Source organism: Equus caballus, chromosome 17 (assembly GCF_041296265.1).
Source record: "Equus caballus isolate H_3958 breed thoroughbred chromosome 17, TB-T2T, whole genome shotgun sequence".
Lineage (NCBI taxonomy): Eukaryota > Metazoa > Chordata > Mammalia > Perissodactyla > Equidae > Equus > Equus caballus.
The window spans coordinates 99,291,258-99,318,269 of NC_091700.1; the positions used below are offsets into that span (position 1 = coordinate 99,291,258).

Genomic DNA, 27,012 nt, shown 5'->3' on the forward strand with positions numbered 1-27,012 from the left:
AGGCCACTGTTCTATGAATGGTCAAGAAAGATTCCAGCTTTTGCTAGTGCACTTTGCTCATTGTTAAGTTCTAGCAGCTGTGCAAAATATGTTAGGAAGAAAAAATGGCTGTTTGATATCATTAACTTTTCCTTGATCCTCGACTGTGTGGTCAGAAATTGATTAGAGCACATGTGATCAGCTCAACAGAAATCCATGGATCTTGCTGTTTAAACCAAACCTGTGCACTAATACTACTTTGAGCTGTGGCCGGTTTGTCAGCTTAGGTAGGAATCCCAGGGGGGAATACAAAACGGTAACAGACCCTTTTCACTTAGATTATCAGTTAATGACTGGCTACTAGTTTTAGATGAGCTAGATGACTACCTCCATGACAGAGGATAGGAACAGAAATATTGTCCTGTGTGCTCTCATTTGGTGGCAAACCCTGACTCCAACTGATAAGAGGCTGTTTATAATCTTGATCCCATTTGTCATGAGCATTCATACACTTCACTGCAGAAATATTGATTTGCTTGATTATGGTCTGCTGCCTGCGATCCTCCGGCATGTTAAATAAAATATGGTATTTGACAGAATTTGCTTTCCAAAATTTGAAAAGTTATTGATTCTGAAAAGCAACTGGCCCTAGGGATTTTAGATAAGAATTTTAGTCCTGTAATACTTATGTCATTGTGCTCTGGTAAGAGTTAAATAAAATAAAGTATAGCTCTTTACGTACTGTTTGGTATCGAGTAAACCCTCCATAAACAGCAACTACTGCTATTGTTATTATTGAATAGTTCCAGATACCTCTCTGATTGTTGTACTTCCTAAAGTGGTCTTGGGGACAAGGGGGCAGGAAATATTGAGCCAGGCATCTTAATGTTTATATGATGTCTTGCATTTCACATATTTCAGAGTGCAAGGTATGTGAGCATTTCGGAAACACATTAGGCACTGATGTAGATTGGAGCCAGCAGGACTGAGAACTTAAATCTAAATGGTTCAATGGGGAGGGAGGGAAATGGGAATGTGGAACAGTCTGCTTCGGAAGTCAGAATCTGTTCTGGGGGTTATGAGAACCGTGTTGAAAAATTATTGGGGCAGCAAATGAGCTCCTTGCTTTCCAGCAGGTGGTCTCAGTCAAAGGGACTCAGCAGGAGGCAGCAGGGGAAGCATTTTCTTCTTAATCAAATTAGCAAATATTTTTAAAGATTACTTAATGCAAATATTTTTAAAGATAAATGCTGGCTGATTGGTTAAGTTGAAAAATAGCTCTTTGTTACACTAAAGCAATAACTCTTTGTAACACTAAAGCAATTTGGCAATATTTATCAATGCTCTTAAGAATGTCCATGTCTTTTAACTTACACTCTCCATTTGCAGGAATCAGTTTCAGAGAAATGATGTGAAATGGGAAAAAATGCCTATGCAGGAAGATGTTCATCACAGTGTAATATGTAGTATATAATAGAGAAAGACTAGATACTTGTGGGAATGTCTCGGGATCAGTGAGTGAGAGGAGGCCATGCCGTCTCTCGCCTCCTTTGTGGGGAGGAGACAACAGGGAAGCAGGATGCCATGTGCTGCCTGCTCCAGGCCCCTGTGTCTCTCCGCAGGCTCTGGGAATTCTGAGTCACGGACTGTACATAATACACATTTAAAAACGCATTTAAACATCAGTCATTTCCTCCTTAAGCTTTCCTAAACAGTGAACGCCATCACGACCCACTTGGGTGTCGTAAACAACGCAGATGCGCACTGGAGTTACTGCTACATTAGGATGTTCACACAAGGAGCGCTCAAGTTTTTGCTTACATCCTAACGTGTGTTTCTCCGGTCGCTCACTGAGTCTCAACCGGTAGCGGATCCAGGCTTCTTGCAGACGCCTGAAGCTTACACAGTATAGCCCCCATTAAGGAAACTCATAATAAAGTATTATTATGAAATTCAAGGCCCATTCCCAGGTCCTTAGAAGGGGCTATAAAAGAGGCCTGAAGTTGAAGCTTCAGCAGTCTCATGATGGAGGGGCCGTGATGAATATGACCCCTGACTCAAGGCTGCCCTGAGCACCTGACCCGACCCTGACTCCTTGAGCCTTCTTCTCCTCTAGGCTGTGAGGAGACTGCAGGACTCTGCCGGCTGTACGTGGCGTCCTTGCTCCTGGTCCAGGGGGGCGTCTCCCCTGAGTTCACCTGAGATGGTGCAGCCTGAACCCTCCGCCTGCTCACCTCCATTGGCTCTGCAGGAATCCGTGCCTCTTCCAGGGGCAATCCAACGGGCTTTTGACTGAGTGTTGCAGACAAAAGACCTGACGTTGTGACACAAGCTGCTCTCTGGTACAGCTGTGAGCCCACTTATCACTGAAAATTAGGGGAGAGACTCCTGAGAAAGGAAGAGAGACCCTACGAGTGAGGGGTGAGGGGAGAAGCCTAGAGGAAGGCTTCCCTTCTCACTGACCGAGGCTACAGTTTAGGGGTGTCAGGTGGAGGACTCAAGTGTTAGGGACGGATGGATGCCCCCGGAGGGAGGCTCCTGGAGGGTGGGAGGGTCTCCCCACCTGTTTACTGCTGATCCCAGCCCCCCGCCCAGGCCCGGTGCAGAGCAGACTCTTCACACAGTGACCCGAGCCTGGGTGGGGACGGGACGGAGCGCAGGGCTGCAGATGTGCAGGGCTGAAACCAGAGGGAAATTGGACACAAAACGGAGGTGAATGAGGGGGCCAGTCTAGTCCTTCCCACAAAGGAAATGAGCTCTGCCAGGAACGCGTGGAGAGTGGATCCCAAACTGCTGGCTGGAGGAAGAGAGGAAATTGCTCGCACTGAGAGCTCCTGCGGTGAGAGGGGTGTCGGAGCGCCACCTCCATCGGGCCCAGAAGGGCGGATGACTATGTCTTCAAGCACCGCCCTCCCAGGGTGAGGCCACTCACACTTCATTGAAAGGAGGGGATGCAGCATCCTGGGAATGTTTGAATTAGTGTTGAAAACTGCCGGGATGGTGCTGTGAAGGACCGGCACCAACGGACCAGCACAGAGATTCCAACATAGGTCTAAAGTTGAGCAAGGCTTGAACATATGGACCAAAAACCAACATGAAACCAACTTCTTGGGGCTAACAGCCTCCACAAACACCACAACTAGTTCCAGACATGGCAGAGTTAAATGTGAAAAGTTTTACAAAGTGTCTAAAGCAATTTGTATCTTTTTAAAGCAAGAGGAAAAATGACTTTGTGAAGAAAGCATGTTGAATTATGGAAGCAGAAAATACAACCTATTAAACAACAAATACAAAATATTAGAAAGATCTCAAGGGATGGGAAGAACACGATCCCGAAGAATTCAGATCTGGGGGCTGATGCCTTGTTTCCATTGAACAAACTGCAAAGGAATTAACATTGTGCTTACACAAGAGGAGGCGGAAGTAAAAACATTTTAAATGTGGTGTAAAACCTTGAGAGAGGAATTCCTGTCAAATTATTAAACTAGTAAACATGGAAAAAATAAATAATAACTCAAGTGTGAGAGGCTGGATTGCACAAGCCCACTGCAAACTACTGCTGATAGCAGAGTGAATAAGTGTGAGGTTTCCTGAGAAGAGAGCCACAGAAAGATCCTTCAGGAGACGTGTTGTGGGACTAAGGGGACAAGAAAATTGGAAGCTACAGTGATCAACACTGAACACACCCAAAGCTGTCCACACGACCCCTTAGCTGTTTCTTGGCTCAGAGAAGCTGGAGAAAGGGTCAGGCCAACTGGCAATTGCACCGGGACTAGAAAGAAGTTTCTGCTCGCTCAGATGGGCCCCAAATAGTCTGTGTTGACCTCACTGCCGGCTTCCGAGATGGTCTGCTTTCAGTTCTTTGCTTCCTCCTCTGTGCCCAAAGCATTTCCTTCTTAACTCAACTGTGATAACAGCTGTGGTGATCCTGGCGTAATGTCCACTGGCCACCTACAGTGGGCCGCCTGGCTGAGTGCGCTCACACATCGTTCCGGAACAGGAGAGCACCCTGGATGACCTGGATATTGCACAGAGACGGAGATAACAGACAGGTGGAGCCCAGGTACCCTGAAGTCAGGCTGAGAGGGAAAGGGCGTCCAGCCTGATTCTGTGTTCACATTTGCAACGTGAGTCATGACGATGTGCTGGGGCCTGGGCCCAAAAGGCATCGTTTGGAAAGGATTCCTCACAGTGTGGTTTTTAAAAGATTGTCTTGAATGTCATTATTCTAATGGAAAAATAAATGCATGTTGATTGTAGGAAAAGTGCAGTTTTTTAAAGATAAAATCAAGATCATAATGTGTGAGACATTTTGTATCCTGAATTTTTTGGTTGGCACTGCATCATGAGAATTTTCCCATACCATTGAATGGTTCTCTAAAATGCTTTCTGAATATTACTCAGTGGTTCCTTATAAATGTGTAGTTATTAATTTTAAGTTTATTTTAAAGTATTCTTCTCTTGATGAACATTTAGGTTTTTATTCCCCAAGTTTGATATAAAAAAATTACAATTTACATCCTTGGTCCAAATCTGAGTGTATATTTCTGATTGTTTCCTTAGGGGGAAAATTATGAAATACAACTGCCAATTCCATAGGAGGTAAACGTTTACCAGGCATCTGAGACACACTGAAAATCTGCACTCCAGAATTTCACACAAATGGACATGCCCATCAATAAGGTATGGAAATGATTCCTGATTCCTAGCTACCTTTGACAAACTGAGTATTGTTATTTTAAAAAATCTCTGCCACTTTGACCAGTAAAGAAATGCTATCTAGTTTTAAGTTGTATTCCTTTGGTCACTAGTGAGGGTAAAGAATTTTCATGTGGTGACTGGCTATTTATTGGTCTGCATTTCTGAATTGCTTATTTGTATCCATAGCACACTCTTCTATGGAGATACTTTTTTCCTATTGATTCACAAGTCCTGTTTACATATGGAGGTATTCAATAGCCGTTGGGGTATTGTATTTCTTCTAAATATTTTCCCCAATTTGTCATTTGCCATTGTATATTTTTTAACAGTAAAAGTGTATGAACAATTTACGTTGTCAAATCCCTCAACATTTTTCTTAGTGTTTCTATTTGGATGCCATGTTTACCAAACCTGTCTTCACACCAGATATTTATGCACATAAAATTTTCTTTCCCTAAATTTTCTTTATGGCTTTTTTGTTGCAATAATCCTTCTTTAGATGTGTGATATGAGTACAAGTGTTAAAATTTATTTATTTATTATTAATAGTTGAACAATTATTCCAGCAGGATTTACCAAATAATTCAGTTTTTCTCCACTGATTTAAAATACAATTTTATATTACTAAAGAATAAAACATAGCTCGGTTCTATTTCTGCTGTTTTGTCTGTTCTATTGAAGTCCTTAGTCGTCTGGCAGTTCTGTAAAAGCTGAGTGAGTGTACTCTCACACAGTAGGTCAATATGCAGCAGTGGCACACCCATCATTATTTTCTCTTTAATGATCTTTGTCTTCCTTATTCATTTATATTTCCTTATATAGTTTAATATAACAGTTAAAATTTGCTAAACTATGTTGTTAGAATTTTTCTTGGAATTTCTTTCAATTTATTAAATAATTTGGGTTGAGTTGACATCTTTATAATACATGTAATGGCTTTCCTATCTAGGAATAGTATATGCTTATTTCATTTATGTCTGTTCCCTTGGTAAATATTTGCTTGATAAAGGTATATTTTTAATCATATTGATTTCAATATTTTTTATGTTGTGTGGTTATTCTGAACAGTTTTTTCATTATTGCTGATCTATAGGAATTATGTTAATTCTTGTACATTTGTTTTTCTCCTGATTGTGTAAATAGATACTGTAGTTTACTTTGAAATGTGTTATCATTTTTTTGAGAGAGAGGTGGAGGACAAAATCTGACTATATGGAAATAATGATAATTATTTTACAGACTTATGGTTCTCAACATTTCCTTTCACCTTTCTCTACCTCTAATAAATTATATGCTTTTATCTCTAATGGTTTGAAAAATAACAACTTAGATTTTCAATCTCTCTAGTGGCTACCCTTAGTGTTTCTAAGACCTGAGTTCAAACTATTCTCTAACTATCCACATCAAAATTTAACTCTCAGCTATGCAAGATTAGGAAATTCTCCTTCCATCCTCTGAAGTAATTTCTGAACATCACTTATTATTATATGTTTAGAAATTATTTGTTAAAAATAATATGTTTAATATGATTACTAAATAAATCAAACAGTATTTAATATAATCTGGGGTTTTAGAGCCAGGTGGTAAGGATAGTGAAGATGATAATGCATAGTACTTTATTTTTCAAGAATATTTTGACCTTTAGGTTTGATTTCAGAATTACATTTACGATTACATAGATTTATTTCTGTGTTTATCTAAGGAGGTCCCCACATTGCATTCTGTGTTCGTGTCCCCCTTGGGTTCCCTGTGTCTTAGATACTTTGTTTGGGAAGATGGAGAGGGTAGTCTTCTTCCTGGGGTCTTCCTGTCTGCGAATGGGGTCTGGCCGGTTTGCACGGGGAACCAGCTTGCATGGGGTGAGCACTCTTGTTCACTGCTGTGCATGCGCCACAGAACGTCGTGTCCACGCATTGCCGGTGCATCTGCCGCGTGACAAAGCCAGAGGACAGCTTCCACTTTGTTTATATGTATTTTTACCCTTAATACCCGAAGGTTTATGAGATTATTTTCTCGCGCTTGAAATTTAATTCACTAGCACATGGTTAGGAGTACGTCTCTTCCTTTTATTTTTTCCCGAATCCTTAGGAAGTGTTTGTGAAGTTTCAGCTCATGGCAGGTGTGTTCTTTGCTTGTTCATTCTCCACAGACATAATGTTTCTCTCTCCTTTAAAACTCTATCGGATCTTTAACCTGCACTCAGGAAAGGAGTTCAAGTTTGTCTTCCAAATCTTGCCTTGAGTTTTCTGTATTATCCGTCAGGCTCTTTCCTGCTTTGATGAAGATTTCAATTCCTCTGTTTCGTTCCGGTTTCTTGGTGACGTGACTCTCCCTTGCTCCCCTCTTCGCATCTCCGCTTAATTCTTACCTGTGTCCCTTCTCATCACAGTCTTTGTCTTCACCCCATTTCCTCTCTCCTGGTTTTCATGCAGCGTCTGTGATTTTATGGATTGTTATTGAGCACACAAGACGAATACTTTTAGGAAGTTTCTTTACTGTTCCACAGCAGATGCTTTTCATTAGTAGGTCTTTCCCCTTCCTCTTGGAAGGATTTCTCCTTTGTTTCCTGTGGTGGACAGTTTAGGAGACACCCTTCTGGATTCTCTTCTCTGCTCATCTTGAACAAGAAGGGAGACGAGGAGGGCAGTGTTCTCGCTGCCCCGTCCTGTCCGCTTTGGGACTATCAGGGTATTTTCCCCGTCTTCAGGGGTGGGAGGACATTGAGCTGGTGTAGCCCTTTTGCACTGAGGAAAGCTGACCTGTTCCTCCTCTAAATGCAGAGAGAAGCACACATTTATGGATACTTTTAAGAGTAGTCCATCTTTCTTCCTTTTTCTAAAACTATGCATAAAATGCATGGCTCAGCTCCTTCTCCCTCTTTCTATTGCAATTTTTTCATTCCAAAAGGTATGGCATTTTTGGTCACGACAGGCCCTGAGGGGATATGCAGACTCTCACTGCACCCTGCCCCAGGACACTGTCCCGTCTGCCGTGGCAGGACGAGACGATCTGTATGTCTCCCTGATTTGTATGCAAAATAAGTGATATTTTGTACTACTGTAAACAGTTACAAAGTTTTACATTTTATTTATCTCCTTGACGTGCTTGGTACCATCAAGTAGTCATAATTAATGCAAAGAAAAAATAGCTTTTAGAAGGGTATTTCACGGAGTCAACCATGCACAGGACATTCTTTAAATCCTGCTGTCTTTGGAATCCCTTTCTGCTGTTTATATTCCCGTGGGTACTCAGGTGGTTCCGGTATTCTTGTGGGGAACCAGAACTTCTCTCGAAGTGGCAGTGAGAGAGAGAGGAGCTGGGTAAATATTTTTTAAATCGTTACTGCTCTTTTTAGGGGAAAAGACAAATGGATGAGGGACAGTCGTTGTCGCCCTGTTAATTGAGAACTATTTGCAGTAAACTATCTATATCACACACGGCATAATCCTTTCTCCAAGTGAAGGTCGGGAGAGGGCATCTTATTTTGTCTGCAAGTATTGATGCGCCCGGGAACGTCACCTCTTGGTTCAGAGCTGGACCGTCCTTGCGAGTCGCGAGCCTCCTGACCCTGCAGCAGGCAGCTCTCTGAGGAAGGTGCTTGTGGGCCACGACTTGAGCCTGGGTGCCGAGGCCGTTATTTTTCCTAAACTAGTGACTCTCTGTGAATCACGTTGCACAGAGCTGGCATGCCGTGCGTACCCAACAGCTCGTACTTGTGGTGGGGGGCAGTCACGTTGTGGTTCACCGGGATTGCTGGCCCGCCACCTTCGGGCACAGGGCAGGACTGCAGTGTCTGGCCCGCTGTTAAGCAGAATGGACCATATGACGGGTGTTGCTTCTGGGTCAAAGACTTAATTGTTGGCTAGGACCCTCCCGAGCTCTGTTCCACGTCTGCCCAGAAACCGGCCACGTTCAGGAAGGCGCTGCTCCACCGGCCTGGGGGAAGCAAGCCCATGCCGACGCGCAGTGGATGCGTGGTGTGAGCAAGAAGTCAAGCTTCACTGGCTTGCTCCGGGAGACCGTGGAGTCACCTGGTCTTGTGGCACCTGCCGATTCTGACTGCTATGTGACTTTATACAAGAGGTTTTCACCAACTCACGGCTGTATAGAAGGGAGCCCCCTTCACCTTCTTGGAGGTAATCTCGGCCTCTCTGTCCATCATCGCGGCAGCAGAAGGGCCACCAGAGAGGCTTCCTCTCACCCCTGGAAGCTGCGACTGGATCGCGTTCTGTGGAGAAAGGACTTTGTAGATGGGATTAAGGTTATGGATCTGAGGACAGCGAGATCCCCCGGGTTGTGTGGTGGACCAAATCGAATCACATAAGGCCTTGAAATCAGCTGGTGAGAGGAGGCAGAGGGGAGCTCAGAGGGACCCAACGGTGAGATGCACTTGACCCGCCCTTACTGGCTTTGAAGGTGAAGGCGGCCAGGAGCCGGGGGAGTGCACAGCTCGAGGAGCTGAGAACAACCCGCACACAGTCTGCCGGGCAACGGGCCCTCAGCCCTACAACCACAAGGACATGGACTCTGCCAACAACTCAAATGCACCTGGAAGCAAGTCTCCCCCAGAGATGAGCCCACCAGGCCGCAGCACCTCATTTCAGCCTGTGAGCCCCAGTGCAGAGGAACCAGCTGAGCCCACCTGGACTTCTGACCCACACAACTATGTGACGACCCATCTGCATCACTTTAGGATGCTGAGTCTGTGGGACTCTGTTACAGCAGAAATAGGAAACTAGCACACTCTGCTAGCAGACTGGGTTTTTGCCTCAGTTTCCCTGCCTGACACGGCAGCCTGCCCCGAGCCCCTGTCTTGTCTGCAGCCGCGACAGTTTCCTCAAGCATTCGTCCTGGGCCCTGCAGTTGGTGGGGCTGAGGTCCTGGCCTGTCCTGTGGTCGAGCCTGCCTGAGGTGCGCAGGGCAGGGTGTCCCACCTACACTACGTCAGCTGCGGGCCCAGCGGTGCCCCCGGTTCACCTCAGCGATGGCTACATGGAGCTCCCTATGGCTCGGCAACAAGATGCGCTAACATGGTCAGCCTCTTGCTTTGTCTTCTCTAATCCCCTAGAGGGGACAGGAGAGTCGTGAGTCAGGAGGCAGGGGATCCGCACAACGCCGTCCTCAGGGGACACAGGTGGCACCTATGCATCCTTTAGACCGAGCATGCTGTCCTGTCATGCTGCTTCACGCCCGCCGCCTGTTTTTATTTAGTTATTTCTGTTTGCTTGGCATCCTACATGTTTTCTTCTAGGCATTAGTAATAATGACACCAATAATAGTACTAACAGCTAGCACGGATAGAGCGTTTACCATCTGCCAGGCCCCACCCTAATCGCTTTCCTTATAGTCTCCCGTGACTCTCACAGCAACCCCGTGCCACGTAGCGTGGGGTGTCTTCTTCTGTGGTTCTAGTCTTACGGATCTTCCTCCCCTCTTCTTTAACTGAATATTTCGAAGGGAGAGACTTTCGGTTTGTGTACGAGAATAAATTCCCTAAAGGGAAATACGGCCACGCAGCTCTGGGGACACACACCATGGCTTTCGCGGACAGGAGCACACGCGGCATCACGGCTCGTCTGAGGTGGGTGGGTGCTGAGCAGCAGCAGGCTGCTTCTGGGCCTCTTTCCATGAGAGTGCCCTCAGGACCATCGCAAACCCCCAGGCGCTCTGTGTGGCTCCACGTGTCCAGGCCGGCCTCGGGCAGAGAAGCCTCCCCTGGCCTGGTCCACTTGCCACCACAGAGCTGGACTGCCTTTCAGAAGGGATTTGCACGAGGCCTGCTTGTGGCCATTGCTGATCTGCCTGACCCCACCGGCCCAAAGGTGGCCTGCATCCTGGCTGGGTCAGCACCAACACTGGTCCATGGCTTTGCCACATCCCAAAGCACAGGCCTTCACAGCTGGCCTGCAGCCTCATTTCTCCTGTTGTCCTGTCTCCCCTTCCAAGGGCCTTCCAAGGCCAGCGCCATGCAGCTCCACGCACCCCCAGGGTCCGGGCACTCTGCCGTCCCTCCTTGCCCTCGCTTCCCTCCGTTGCACTCACAATAAAGGCTCCACACGTGAGCTTTGTCTCAGGCCCTGGCAAGCTGAGACAGAAATTACTAAGACTAAGGAAGAACAAAAAGGAACACTTACGTAAAAGGCACACAACTGATCAGGAATTTCAAAGGGCACATTTTTGATGTGATGACTGCGTTCTGGTGCCCCAGATGCTGTACGCTTCCCATGCCCGGAACTTCCTCCTCCCAGTCTCTGGCTGTTCTCCATATGGGGTCGTGTCTTTTCCACCTTTTGGAAGCCACTTGCCGTGTGTCTGGACCTCCTTTTCAGGTGGCCCTCTCTGAATGCCAATAAATATCTGAGCTTTAAAAGGACAGCAAGCAACTCTTACGATCAGTGTCTGAGACTCATGTGCTTAAGACATCTCGTTCCTCATCCAATGATTACTGTGTGCATGCCGCAGCTATTCGGCGAATGTCTAACTAGCAAGTGGCAAACAGGATGCTATGTATCCGTTTGACAACAGGAAGCCATTTAAAGTTTAAGAGCAGGGCATTCTGTGATGAGATTTTTAAGAAGACAACTTTGGCAGCTGTGCAGGAGATGAAGGGGAGGGTAGTGACGTTGCAGACCGAAGGACTAGCTGGGAGGCGATTGCAGAGGCTCAAATGAAAGATGAAGGCTTGAGGTCAAGCAGAAGTAGAGACGAAAAAGGAAGAGCAAAACCATGAGCTGTCCCAGGGTCGCCCGTTGGATATAGGAAGCTGTTCCTTCCTGATCCCTAGACTTCAGGCTGAGCGCTCTCATTGCTACCTGTCAATCCAAGAGTTTATTTTTGGAGGATCCACCTTGCCTGGATTTTGAAGCTTAGAAGGAACCAGAGCCAAGATGAGGGGTCGGCCACCCCTTTGGACTGTGTCTTTCAGGAAACAGCCACAGCGGGTACTTTAGGGAGAATATTCCAATCGGCAGAGAGTGGAGGAAGCGTTGTGGCCACTGGGAGACTCGTGAAAGGAAGGGCCCAGGTGAGGCGTGGTGAAGCCCCACTGAGCTCTGTGAAGGGAATCTGTGCTCTTCCTCATGGCTGCTCCCTCGTCTCTGCACTCTTCATGTCATTGTGCCGCTCTGATAGTGACCATTGTATTCTGTACCGAGTCGTGGTGGCGAGTGCACGTATCTTAGATCTTCCCGCCCTCGTCGTGCCATCTGTAGGGCCTCCTGCAGAGCAGGCGGTCAGTCTCTGCGGAATCAGTGCTCTTCTGCTGGCTTGCTTTACCTTCTGCTGATCCCTCTGCCTGGAATGCTGTGTCTTCTCCAACATGCATCCATCTCAACACTGCGACCTAGTGTAGCATCCTCCTCCCCAGGAGGCCTTCGTTGGCCCCCTGCCCCCACCAAGGGCATTTCTCTGTCTCTCGTGGCACCCAGGCTTATCTGTGCCGCTGCTCCTGAAATCAGCCTCCTTGTCCTTCCCACCCGCACTGTGAGGTCTCGGAGGGACGGAACTCGCCCTGTTCATGGCGGGATCTCCAGCACAGAGACGATGCCCACTTAGCACGTGGTAGGCCCTCAGTGAGGGGTGAACTAAATTGAAGAATCAGAGAAATGACTCTGAACCAAATTCATTCCTGTGGTAGACTGCAAACTGTGGCCACAGATACCTTCCATTCGAGTATGCCCGTCCCACTGCAACGTCATTTGGTCAATCTCCCCATCAAGAGGTAGGGTCTGTTTCCCCACCCTTAGATTCTTGGCTGGCTAGGGACATCCTTTGACCAATAAAATGCAGCGGAAGTAACATATTGCAGCTTCTGGGCCTATGTCTTAACAGGCCTGCAGCTTCTGCCTTCACCCTCCTGACCTCCTACCTGAGGCTCCCAAGTAGAGAAGCCGGTCTAGCCTGCTGGAGGATGAACGAGAACCGAGCAGCCCCGCCAACAGCCATTGCCAACCACCAGACGTGGGCGTGACGCTCAGCCCAGCCAGCCCTCCAACTGCACACAGCCATTTGAGTGAGCCTAGGCAAGGCCTGCAGAGGGACCTCCCAGCCAGCCCACATTATGGAAAATAATAAATCGTTCTCAGCCACTAAGTTTTGGGGATGGTTGTTATATAGCAAAACCCAACTAGCACAGTTGTCTTGGATCTGAAGAGGAGAATGATGCAGATAAGGTGATGATGTCGACCATCTGAACTTACCAAAATAGTGGGAAAACGACATCACTGGCTTTCTGGTGGGTTCTCTCCCATGAGCTGATGTTCACGGCTCTGTCAGAAGCACAACCGAGCCAGAAACATATGGTTTGGAGACACGTGTCTCCCAGGATGCTTGCGGGCTGCAGGTGAGACACGCTGAGCAGGATGGTAATGATGATTGTTGCTGACGATCTTGGGGGAGCACAGCGGAGCACTCATGATTAAGTCAGCACTCTGCGGCAGTGTAAATGGATCTCGACCACAGAGCTTTGCAGTAACCAGGTGGCTCGGGGAGGCACCCGCCAGCCAGATGTGTAAACACCCCAGCTTGGAGTGCCCTTATGCTCAGAGTTGAAGACCGCGGATGCTGCGTGCATGTCCGGGTAAACAGCATAGCAGGCTGACTTCTGAACCAGGCGGAGCAGGAAGAGGGATGGGTGTGGTTCTCAGCTCTCTTCCTTCACCGGGTCATGGAGAAGGCCCTGGCCAGCTGGCTTCAGGCAGAGCCCAGCGTGAGAGGCTGGTTCTCTCCTCTCAGAAGCAATTCACATCTTTAAAGCCGATTAATGAGCCGATGAGATGAGCAGTGCCCGGGCATGAAGTGACAGCTCATTTCCATTCGGCAAACACGTAGGACCTGCCTGCTGCACACCTGGCTTGGTGTTCAGCTCTGGAGCCCAAGGGTGAGAGAGGACATCGAGGCACGCAGGCTCTGTGAGGGGAGAGTCCATTCGTCCTATCCAGTCAGTCCCATTCGTCAAAAATGTAGATAAATATGTTTATGTTTAAAAATGTATCTAAGCACACCTGTGTTGGCATAGAGAGGCCTTTCTTAGCTTGGCCTTATCCAGAAGAGTTTTAGATTTTGACCCATGGCTGAACCTGACTCTGGAGCCTAACGCTTGAGAAGAGGTCAGGGTGATGCGCTAAATAAACAGATCAAAGGTCAGAGGTCAGAGGAAATTACACAGACCTGAGACTCAAGCGTGAGGCGAAAGCCAGGCCCCAACCCCTGCCCATATCACAGGGTTGAGGGTTGAGGCTGGGGTGGCAGCAGAGCCCATTTAGAGAGCAAAAGTGCTGACTCAATGCATCTTGTTCACCTGGGGACTGTTGCTTTAGAAAGAAAAGAAGTTTTCCGTTTCCTTGCACCGCGTGGATCTGGTTTCCAGCTGAAGTGTTCTAGGGTAAACCAGTTCTAGAGTAATCTAGAGCTCTTGGCCATCTCGTGAGCAGACCTTTCCAGATTCCATCAGATGAGGGCGCCCCGCTCTGTGTCACTGTCTGGTACGAGGACACCAGCCATGTTGGATTAGGGCCCAGAGTTCATCAGAGAGGGGGCTGCAGGACCAAAGGGCAGCCCGTGCCCTGAGCTTGTCCACCTGACCTGTGAAGAAACTCTTCAGACTGGGAAAGATGGCCAACTTCGGAAGGCCTCGTGAGGAGCAGGGGCCTGAGCGCCCTCCTCCCACTGGGGGTTGTCTGGCTGTGCTGCGGTGGCGGCCTGGCTGGACAGGGCAGCTTGGGCACAGGTCCTGCTGGCCTCTTTCCCCCACGCACGGTTGGAGCCTCTCCCAGAGGAAGCCTGGTGACGTGGCCGCGCCGTGGCCCACCTGCTCCGAGCGGCCTCTCTGTGTCCCAGGTGCAGTGGGGCTGGTCTCCTCTGGGCTCTGGGTTCTGTCCCCAGGAGGCCCCGCTTCCTTTGTAGCACTGGCCGACTCCAACGTGAGTTGTCATCTTTTTCTAATTCCTTATCGTCTCAGTTTCCTGGGCCCGCTGTAACAACGTACCGTTAACAGCAGAAGCTGGTCTCTCATGGATCTGGAGGCTAGAAGTCCGAAGACAAGGTGTGTGCAGGGCCGTGCTCCCTCAGAAACCTGTGGGGAAGGGTCCTCCCTCACTTCTTCCAGCTTCTAGTGTTGCCGACCGTCCTTGTGTCCTTGGCCTGTAGACGCATCGCTCCAGTCTGTGCCTCTGCCTTCACACGGCCTTCTCCCCGTGTGTCTCTTTTCCTCTTCTTAGAAGGACATCAGTCACATTGGATTAGGGGCCTACCCTGCTCTGATGTGACCCCATCTTAAGTAGTTACATCTGCAATGACCCTATTTCCAAATAAGGTCATATTCACAAGTACCAGGAAGGACATGATTTGGGGGTGATGCTAACTGACCAGTACACTTATCAAATGTTCTTTCCAGGCTGTTGCTTTAGGCCAACTGAGCATGTGGATTCTTCCCTGTGACTGGGCTGCCTGCGTTGTGATGCAGGCTGGGCCGAGCCGGATGGATGCAGAGTCTGCAGGGGCGAGGGGAGGGGAGGACACATGTGCTCTGCTCTCCCTTCTCCCTCTTGCTTCCCGGCCCCACAGTCACGGCTGCGATCTGCCTTTCCACCGCTCTCCTCCAGGATCCTTTCACTCCTGGATCTGCAAACTCTCCTGTTGATGGTATGCCCCCTGTTGCCACCTGGCCATGTTGTCTAGATCAATGAGAGCACTGATTGACTTACCAGTAGTTTCTACCGAGATGAGTCAGCTAGTGGGCGCAGGGAGCAGATAGCTAGAGACAATTAGCTCCCCAAATCTACCTGTTATGTGGGCAGTAGCTGCCCCCCAAGGTTGCAGCAATAGTAATTAAGGCAGCTAAATTTCTAAACCAGATAACCCCCCAAATATCAGGCGTAACACATCAGCTTATTCCCAGCTCCCATTCAGACCATTGTGGGGGTTCCTGGTGGGGCAGTTCTCCAGGTGGTGATGCAGGGATCCAGGCCCTTTCTGTCTGGTGCAACACCATCCTCAGCATGTTGCTCCCAAGGGCACCAGGACATCGTCTCCCCTCCAGCCACCAAGAAAAGGGGAGAAGAACATGGAGCATGGCTCTTGGGAGGTGCAAGCCACTTTCTTCCCCGTTCCATTGCCCCTGCTATGTGCACGGTCCAGTAGGAGAAACAGTGTGGAACGAGACAGAGGGAGCCTGTCCTCACAGGGCTCATGTTCTTATTGGGTTAGTGTCACCACTGACCCAGTCGCCCAAGCCAAAATTCCATGCATCAGCCCACTTTTCTCGCAGGATTTCTATACCCAGCCAAAATCTCAATCAAGTTCGACATTTGGTTCAGTGTATTCTTCCTCAATATCTCCTAGATCTGTCTTCTCCTTGACACCTGCCACCTGGACCACCACAACAGCCTTCCGGCTGATCTTGCCTCTTGTGTTGACTGTCTTCAGTCTCCGTACCACATTCCCAACAGAGCCATCCTGATTAACTAGAAATCAGATTGCCATATGGTTTCAAATACAATCGTTTCCCCAGGCTTACTGCATAAGGTCCAAATTCCTTAGATAAAATACACAATCCTCAGAATCAGGCCTCTGTCAACTTCTCCACCCTCATCCCTCAGCACCCCCTCACTTCTCTCCAGAACTGTGCACAACATGCCCATTCCCACCAAACCACCTGAGGTCTCGTGGATACTCGTGCCTTATCTCCATGCCGTTGAAGGAATACGGTTCCTTCTTCTTACCCTCTTGGTGAACCCCGATGAATTCTTCACTTTTATTTTTATTACATATTAAACATGCGTATAGTTAAAAAGCTGAGTCATTCAACAATATTTGCACGAGACACAGAGGTCCCGAGGCTGAGTTTATCTCTCCTCCCAGACAAGCACGCTCAAGTCCTCTCCGATTCTTTTGGTTTTTCTCTGCACATTCCCAAATAAAAGTGCTTCGATGGCTCCTTGTTGAGTTTCTAATTTTAGGCATTTATTTGTTTGAGTTTCTACTGTGAAAGTGGAGTAGCTTTTTTTTTACCACATGCCACCAGCCTCCCAGGCTTATAGTACAAACTTATTTTCCATGTTTTTACGTTACAATGACTGTCAAGTGCTATTCGCAGTTAAGACACGCAGTGCACCGTGATGACTTTTCCTTTTCCGCACACATGTCCTGGAGTTAATTGTCTTTTTACCCCTGTGTTTTCTATGTATTTATAACTAATTCCAACCCAAGCTCTAAGTCTCGAAAGCCCTCAATATTTTCAGGTATGCCGGATATTTTATCATTTTCATCTTCTTGGAGAATCTCTTCCTGAGTGTCTTCTAATCCAGACTTGTTTCCAGTTCCTCCTGGGGCACCGGTGCCTCCCTGGGACCCCGCCTCACCTTGTCTGGGGTCCCTTGCTTTTCTCTCCTCTTGGATCTCTTGTTTCCTGGACCTCGTCTTCTCCTCTTTCCTGAGTCACTCCTGCTTTTGTTGGAGCACTTGCTTCAGTATTTTGCTGATAAAGTGTACACAAGTGGTATCTGAAAATAATCTTTATTTTATCTTCATTTTTGATTTGAGATTTTTGCCGGATATCGTTTTCATCCAGGGTTTGGAAGGCATTTCTCTGCTGTCTTCCGGCTTCCTCGGTTGCTGTTGAGAAGGCTGGTGCTGTTCTGATCCTTTGTCTGTGAGCTGGTTTCTTTTCTCCTCTGTCCTAGAGCTCCATGATGTGGCACCATGACGTAGGTCTTTCTTCATGCATGGTTCTGGGCACGTGGTGGGCTTCCTCAGTTTGGAAACTCATGTCCTGGAGTTTTCTGGAATGATTGCATTGGTGATTTCCTCCTCTCTGTTTTCTCTTCCTAAAACCTCTATGATTTGGACATTGGACTCCTGGACTAATGCTCTGATATTCTTATCTTTCCTTCTTATTTACTATTTCTAAATTTCTATTTCTATTTTCTGTTTATTTGAGTTTTTACTCTAATTTCTGGGAAGTTTACTTATGAGCTTTCCATTTCTGACATCATATATTTAGTTTCCACTTTGTTCTCCGAATGATCCCTTTTTATAGCCTCCTGTTCTTGTTTCTTCAATATATCATCTCTTATCTCTCTCAGGATATTAATGAAGTTCTCTGTAAAGTTTGCTCCCTTCCTATATAGTCTTTTATTTATCAGAGTAAATGTCTTCTCGCTTGTGTGTTTTAATCTCTGTGTTTCAGATCAGAGCCTTTGCTCATGTGTCTGGTGATACTTGGTTCCTGGTCGTATTTAAGAAGGAGGCAGTGGGCCGGCCCCGTGGCCAAGTGGTTAAGTTTCTGAGCTCTGCTGTGGCGGCCCAGGGTTTCGCCGGTTCGGATTCTGGGCGCGGACATGGCACGACTCATCAGGCCATGTTGAGGCGGTGTGCCACGTGCCACAACTAGAAGGACTTGCAACGAAGATATACACCTATGTATGGTGCAGGGGGGGTGGGGTTGGGGAGAGAAAGCAGAAAAAAAAAAAGAAGATAGGCAACAGTTGTTAGCTCAGGTGCCAATCTTAAAAAAAAAAGGAAGCACTGAAGGCCAACCGGAAGCTCCAGGCCCGTGGGTGGGGTTTGATGGCTGTGGGGTTTTTCCATGGGGAGGTAACTATTCCTCTAAGTTGGGGCACTTTAATATTAGCATCTTTAGGTCTTTTTTCTTGGCCCAATCAGATGCCCCAACCTCTTGTCTGGACTGCAGGAGGCCTGACAGCTCGCAATCTGAGGGCCTAGCCAGAGAAGGACTGAAGATGTACATGTTTGCTTACTTTCCCTGTTTCTCGTGTGTGCCCCACACAGCCATGCTGCAGCCTCCTGCTTTGCTCGTTCTGAGGCTAAGCCTGTGGTCCTGCCCTGGGATGAGGGGTCCTTCCCCGGCCTGGCTGTATTGGGAATCCGGGTTTTAATCAGACTGCTTGTTTCTATCCCCATTTGATTCACAGCTTTCCACGGTCGCGAGTGCTGTCAGCTACTCGACCGACTGTGGGGGGTCCTGTCCTATGCTGTGGGTCACTCTTCACTCCTCCTCACGACTGGCTGAGGTTCAGCTCCCCAGGTCTTTCAGATCAGTCACCAGTCGTGCATCTACTCTCCAGCTCGCGAATTTGTGTTCCTGCCCTCACTTCTCCTCTCCTCTCTGTCCCCCTGGGTTTCCACCTTTAAAGGAATCTCAACCCGCCTTCTTGGAGTGGACTCAGAGCACAATTCAGTCTGAGTCTTTCTGGACAGAACACAGGCTCACCTCTCCTTCCGTGTCTTCCTAGTCTCTGTCCAACCAGCTGGCAAAACTGACTGCTTTGCCCCTCTGTTTGGGTCACTCTTGCCCTCAACCACGCCGTCTAGACCGTAGTTCCAGTTTCCTCATAAGCCAGAACTGGGTCTTGGTTTATTTATCTCCAGCCTCTGCCACAGTGCCTGGCATTCAATCACTCATTCACTCATCAAACACTTAAAGAATGCTGGTTATAGACATACAAATATTGGGAATACAAAGATAAACAAGACGTGGCTCATGACACTGAGAGGCTTACCTCAGGTCACAGGTTAGAAATGATGTGAAACATAGAATTCACATAACCTTGTATGTTTGTGGATATATGTGTATATATTTACATACACATTTACATATTCAAATATACTGCACTCAATAAAATTTGTATAACAAATGATATAGTCTTTCAAAATATTGACCCCATTTTCAAAGCATAAAGAGCTAATGTGTACAACCTTTGCTCCATTGTCGTATTTACCAGCCTATTAAATGTGAAAAATTTTTTCTGCGTCTGAAATGTATGTGCGTAAAATACATAAGTGTTTGCTCATTAACTCACTGGCCATACCTGGCAGGCAGACAGAAACACTGGTGAGATAAATTTGTCTTGCCAATGTTACGTCTGTGTTTATTAAGTTGTGTGCAACATGTAGAATCATGTCTGATTCACTCTTTTCCCCTACAACGTCCAGCAAATAATGGTCTCAGAGGGCACAGTATGTGGCAAAGACTTAATAAGTATTGAATGAATGGATGGATGGATGGGTGGATGGGGGTGGCTGGAAGGGCAGGTGGATCATGGACGGAGCGGGGCGTGGATGGAGGGATGGATGGATGATGGCAAATGGTGGATGAATGGACAGATAGCTTTTGAATTTGAATTAATGATTTCAGAGTATGGGCAGCTTTATTAAAATTAAATGACGTGATGTACTAGAAGACACTTGGCAAACCCTAACATAAAATGCATGAATCAAGGCATCATATTATATAAATAAAATGCATTATAATCGAGTACTTATATTCTTTATACTGTGCCTGTACACCATTTGTCCTTTTCTGTTTCTTCAATACTCAAGGCCATGACATGGGAAAATGGACAAATGTTTCATTCATGCCCTTTTATCCTAAAATGCTAAAGATTAATGAGAAGGGGAAGGCTTCAGAAAAATCAGAATTGTATTTATTAACCGTTTCTATTTTATTCTTTACTTTGGTATATCTCTGAAACTTCATCTTCTTTAAAGAAAAAAAAAGAAAATCGTGAGAAATTCTGGGCAATTTTGAGTGTTTAAACTATACGCTTGAATTAACTATATTTAGTCCTTCAAGGAAGGTAAGGGGGTGAAGAGCTTTATTATTTTTCCTGTCCTAAGATCTAGGGCAGTGGTTCTCAACGGTTCTTAACTTGGGCGTCCCCACCAGGGAGAATGTGGCAATATTAAGGGAAATCTTCATCACTGCTGAGGTGGGGGAGGGTGAGGTTATTGGCATCTGGTGGGTAGAGGCCAGGGATGCTGCTAAGCATTTGACAACCCATAGGAGAGCCCCTGCCGCCCACCCCTAAAAGGATTATCTGGTCCAAAATATCAGTAGTGCTGACGTTGAGAAACCCTGGCCCGGATGCAATAGAAACTACAAAGGTCTTGAAAGATCGTGAGTCGTAGAAAGGAAAGGAAGATTTGTGTGAGAAAGCTACACACAGAGCACCTCACTTAAGGATGCCTGAAGACTTGCCCACCCCCCTTTCCTTGTGAATAACCTCCAAAGGCTTGAAAACTCTGGGCTGGGATTGTCGGCTTGTTCATTTTTATCCATAACTGATTAATCTAGGAAATCATGTAACCTAATAAAGTGAAGCATTAATGCCCTCGTGCTGGGATAAAATATTAACTCCATAAAAGGCTAATTTGGGAAAGGAAAAAGCAAGAGCCACATTTCTGAGAATCTCTTCCAAGGACAAAAGCCAGGTTCCTTGCTTTGGACCTCTCACGTTTCCTCAGCTGGAAGCTGTCCCAGTAAACCTGCCTTTCTGGTGGAGAAGTCTGCCTTCCCTTCTCAGAGACGCTCCTCTCACAACCACCGCCGTACTTTGTTCGAGGTTTTGAGTGAATTCTTGAATCTTAAACAAGGAAGAAAAAATAACCAAAATTTACCAAAAATCTACTGTAGTGAACAAAATAATGAGTCGTGGAAGAAGGGCCTCAAAGGAGTCGGCGGATGGAGGGGAGAAGGGGTTTATCACTTTAATTGGCTTTTTAATGATTCTCTATTTTCCTCTTCTGGCCTTTTTTTTTTTAAGGGGAAAAAACCCTTAAAACAGAAAGGTTAATCTAACTATACATTTTAAGCTTTTAAAGGCTCCATTACAGGACTTATTATGCTAAAAGAAACATACCTGGCATATTGCAGCTTCTAAATGTATCAGCAATGCCTGTAATGATCCACTTAAAACACCATGGTCAGAATTCTTTCACATTATTTCTATGTAAATTGGATGCTTTACAATTACTATAATATGTGTGAAATTCCACTTATTATTTCTTTTAACATGGAAACTTTCATCACTTAACTCACTGGACAGAATATTTGAGCCATTTGCAATCATTAGAGGATTTTTGTTTGGTCAAACCCTTACGGGATTATCCTTCGGAAAAGACGGTGAATTATATTCATTGCAAGAAAACAGCAATTTTAAATATATAAGGGGCACCAGGAAACTTTTCATTTTAGCGCAAATTCAATATTATATCTTACTTCTTTTTACAGCAGGGTGAGCTTTTATCTTTAAGCAATTTATAAAACCCAGCATGTAACAGGAGTGAGGCACGCAGCGCAGATCAATCTGATAGATAACTGGAGCCTTGGGACAGTGTGGAGACGTGGCACAGCTGGGATTCAAGGCAACCGCTCTTTACTCTGCGAAGCTTTCCTTGTGATCCTGGTGGAGGTCCCACACGTCCACTGCTTTCTCCCCACTTCCAACACTGAACGCATGTCCTGCACCTTCCCTGCCCCACTGCCCTGGGCCCTCCGCCTTCCAGGCAGACCCTGGCCGGCCTGAGGGGTGGGCCGGCGACAGGCCCTCTCAGGAAACGTGAACATGAACTGTGCAGACCAGCTGGCTGGTAATGGTCTCTCCCTTTGAAGGACATCAGATTTTCTCAAATACATTTGGGGAAGAAACACAAAACCAGAAAAAGAGAGGGGGCATTATTACCTATTGAGCTGATTTCTTTTTGGGTTGATTGGTTCTGTTTATGGATCTGACACTTTAGACAGATGCTCCAGTTGTGGCTTGGCATATAAGTCTCTTTTCTTAGTCATTTGGGATGCTTTCTAGAGAGGACAAATAGCAAGTAAGTGGAGATTTGCATATATACACCCTGAATTTTAAATCAAAGTGTGTGCATGTTTGTTTTTAAATAACAATCGAAAAACTTAAATTCAGACCTTGATTAATAGCTAATTATGTAAACATCTAAATTACTAAACAATGTCTTTTTTTTAAAATTGTGCCGTTTAAAAATGAGGCAATTTCTAAGTGACACAGCATGATATTTATTTCCCAAATTTTATTCTCCAAACTTTATCAAAGACAAGTTGAGAACTTTTAATGGAAGCTTTTACATATAGAATAAAAATTAAGTGATTTTTATTTGGACTTTTCTTTTCATCTATATCCCTTAAAGAGAAGATATTTACATTCCCCCAGAAAACTGAAAACACAATAGTTGTCATTTTTCTATTAATGTAATGTTACTTCACATTTTGATGGTAATCTTTTTAGACATATGTAAGAAATTTGAAATATGCCATGTAACATACACACTCGTAGCTAGCTACATATTTGTGTGTATTTATGAGTGTGTGTGTGAGAGACAGAGAGACCTGGAGAAGAATGGGTCACAACATTGTGCTTTGTTTCATGCAGAATTTCAGTTGCACAGACTTAACATTGGAACTGTATTAACACTATAATATTATTAGTCGAACGTATAATAAGCTTAATTGTTAACTGTGCCCTATGGAGAGATTTTGGTTTTTAAATAACAGATGAGACTGAAATTCAAGTTCATTCCGCGTTCAAGTGGAGAACAGTCAAGAAATGCAGGCAGGCCCACCAGCAGGCTGTGCCTCCAGGCACAGGAAGCAAACCTTTGGCAAAGCGAGCGATTCTCCCAGGCCGGAGTGAGCCACATGCAGCCAGGACAAGCACACAGGCATGCATATACGTATAGCAGAATTTGGGCATGTCTTGCAAATGACAGAAGGAAACAGCAGCTACCAACTACTGGATAACGGGCAGTCGATCTACAGTAGCTGAAATCGAGTATACAAATGTTGCATATCCATTCTCACTGGACTCTTTGCTAGAAACGCGTGGATTCCAGATACTTAGACTGTCTGCAGACTTCCAAATAGATGTAGCTACCCGAAGTGAACTAAAGAAAGCTGAAAGATGGGCATTACCCCCTTTGGGTTGAATTATTAGGACCGACTATTTTGTAAATTTTAAATTGATAATGTATTCGTAGCTAAAGCAGAGGAAAACCCAGTATATTTTTATCCCTTTTTTGTCAGTTCGCATATTTTCAAAGACCTCCTATAGTTAACATTATAATATAGTTAGTTGCTACAAATAATCGGGGGTGATTATAGGAAAACTGTCAGTGTCTGCTCAAGGTCTGAAAAGGCTGCAGCAAATAGCTTTTCTCTTTGCCATGGAGACCGGGTTCTGGTTTTCCGGTTACTCTGGAAACCAGAGCCTCGGCTGTTAGTCCTTTTCAGTTACTTTAGCTATTAAACCCTCCGGTTGAGACAAAAGGAAGGAGGGATGCAGACACTTCCTCAGAAAGAAAACCTCTGGGCCCAGGAGGAGCAGGACTCAGGCTGGGGAATGAAGCCTTGTCCATGCAGCTTGGTACCGTTTTATCAAGGGGGCGGCACGCTGCGCCCTGCGATGTGGGAGCCCCCTGGAAGGTTAGAATCTGTAATCAGATTCTGCAGCCTGCCCCACCCCCTTCCCCAAAAGATGGAGCCCGGGCCGCCTTAGGTGTGGAAGACCCCACACCCCCACCGTCCCAGGTTCCTCCTGGGGACACGGACACAGACAACTGCACGTTTCACGTGAACACAGGGTATCGGACTTGAGAGGGCAGCAGTTCAGGGTCCCTGAACACAATAGGATTGTTTTGTGATGCAAATTCGCATTGAGAGATTGTGCATCTTTATTTTGTTTTAAGAAATTGGAGCCAAAAATCATCAATATTCTCTCTATCCTATTAACAGGCCAAATAACAACCTAAGAAGATAGAGAACTCTGTGTTGTCAAATATTTTACAAACTGGGGAAAAAACAGTTTGGAATATGGAGTTATAACTAGATTCTTGGATTACTTGCAAGCTAGACGGGTCCCCCTTCATTTTTTCTTTTCTTTTCTTTTCTTTTTTTTTTCTTCTTCCTCCAATTAGGAATGCTTTTTTCACCTTTGGCAATAGTTTATTATTGCCAGCATTTATGTTTATCTCACTTTTTGGTTAAAGTGTTCTCCTCTCAAGGAAAAGGAATTCTTCCTAGAAGAAATAGCCATCTAAACAGACCGCAAATAACCTGCTTCTCAGGGGAGCCGTCCATTCCGGCCCGAACATGGTCATACTAAGTGACACGAAACACCGAGGGCCCCGTGGGGATAAACTGCTTTCAGTGGGCTAAGCATTCAATTATTTTTCATTTGAACAATTAAATGCGTCACCCCAAAATCTCCATTACTATTTCCCCTCCATCCTGCCCATTACTGAGGGTTCTGTCCTGGCCACAGAGTTAAAACTGAAATACTTGCTTTTAAAAGTAGCAACTAAATCAGTAACAATGGATATTTGTTAACAAATAGCAGCATTAAGAAGAAGAAGGAAAAAAAGGAACGCTTTCTTTTTCAATCCACTCTCTGACTGCTGTGCAGTGGTTTTAGTTATTTTAAATCAAAATGGCAGGTCGACTGAATTCCTCTGTCCCCGTCTGCCTTCAGCATGATGAAGAGTTTACACGGGCTGTCCTTCAGCTTCGATCAGAGTGGGCGGGCGGATCTGAGCAAGTGCACACCCAGATGCATGAGGAGCCTTTCTGTCCCCTCGTTCTGGCAAATTGAAAACAGCAGTAACGTAAAGAAAGTCTATAACTAAGTGAAAATTATAAACCCCATCCCCTGGGCGTCACTGCCCCACGTCAGTACTTTTCATGGTCGATGTGGCTTCCATATGACCTTGACCTTGACATGACTAGGATTTTCAAAGTTGTGAAAAACACAGGATTCAAGATGGCACCAACACTCCTCAGAAGGCCAATATCGTTTTTAATGGTCCTGTTGTATTTCTATCTAAATCACATTGATTTCTCTCTGAATGAAAATTAAATGATAAATGAGTAAAAGCTTACTAATCAAAATTAAGCTCCTATTTAAAGAGAATTCAGAGCCCAAAGATATACCATTAATACTTTATTAACGATCATGAAATCAGCTTTGGTTTTGGAAAACACAAGTGTAAGGGGATTAATAGAGCCTCAACCCCACTCATTTACATTGTCATTTATTTTCTGGATAACATCATTCATTCATTCATTCATTCAGTTCTTCCAGAGATTTTTATTGAGTGCCTGCTATGTGCTAGGTCCTATTTCTGGTGCTAGGAGGAGTTTCAGGAGCAAAGGCGTGTGGACGTCTTTCGGGATGCCCTTCTCAGATGCTGTCTGGTAACTGAGCTCCTCGGCACCTCTTGGAGGGAGAGGCCGAGAGAAGGGAGGGAGTCCTGTCCTTGACGAACACACACTCATAATAATGTGGTAGAAATTACTTTGACCCAGGAAGGTGAGGCTTGGTACACATTCCTTTTCTCTTCCTGTTCCCTCTGACCAGTCAAGATAGGAAAATTCCATCAACTGTAAGGGCTGCCTTTTTTTCAGTCACTCATTAAGTAGCAATATTTGTGTAGCTCTGATATTTTCATGATGTCTGTGTTGTACTTAGTACAGCTCAGTAGGTAAAGTGTACCCTTGGGCTCATGGCTCGTTCTGTACACTCCACCTTGATGTTTTACCAGACAGCAGCCTTCTGGATATTCCTTTTGTTTTGGACTTGTTATTAAAATTGTGATTGAATTTTGGTTGTCTATTAGTATTTTCTGTAACTTTTCAAAGCACGTTGTTTCCCTAAGCAAATTTGGTGGCTGCTTCAGAGATGCATATAAATTCTTAATTTGAATTTTTTTACTATTGTTTGAAAATGGTTATGTAATACATATATCCTTTGTGTAATGTCAGACATAACTCTAGGGGTTTATATATTAAAAGCTACCGTCTTTTATAAATTGCTATTTTAAAGTGGATTATTGTTCCTTTGAAACTAGAGTTTTCCAAACAGTAGCTTGTCATACATCAGTCTGAATACAGATTTACGTTATAATTTTCCATGAAATTCAGCTTTCCTTTAAGAGTAATTGCATGAATTTGTGTGTGTTCGGGAGGGCCCCAGACTGCTGTGGTTGTCCTCGTGTGCCAAGATCTATTAAAATCTCCCTTACTCTGTAATTCCTTTCGTGGTTACTCCAGGTAAAAATGAGCTTTTTCTACCTGATTCATAACAGTTATTGCCTGTAAAGCTAATCTGACAGTTAAGATTATTGAGTCCTACAATATTTTTACTATGGCAGTGCTATGATATTCTTTAAATTTCATTTCTATGAGTTTCTGTCTCATCTCTGCAAGTGGACCATTAACTCCTCGAGGGCAAGGGTCCTATTTAAATGTCTACGGGTCTCCTTCCTCTCCTCACTCTGTTCCCCATTCCCAGTGTGTGGTGTACTGTTCTGCTCGAAATATTTCCTTTGACTGACGTGGAGTCAGCAGCACCAGCTGACGTGCATGTCTGAACTGAAACCATGTCTGATTCTGGAGACAAGGGCTTGGAATTCTGGGCCCGCCTCTCCCGGTGGGCGCATCAAAGCAAGCCATGTGGATGTGCATTTTCTTACCTACGAAACTGAGATGGTGCTTCTTTCTGTTCTGTCCAGTCTGAG

General features: G+C 45.6%; 1 long non-coding RNA gene across 2 annotated transcripts in view; it reads left to right on the plus strand.

Annotated features, from left to right (window-relative positions):
* Positions 1-27,012, plus strand: part of LOC111768652 (uncharacterized) — a 636,254-nt gene that overhangs the window by 284,271 nt on the left and 324,971 nt on the right. For both annotated transcript variants that reach the window (XR_011428104.1, XR_011428105.1), the window contains one exon: positions 4,543-4,662. This is a non-coding gene — a long non-coding RNA (uncharacterized lncRNA). The remainder of the gene's footprint in view (positions 1-4,542; positions 4,663-27,012) is intronic.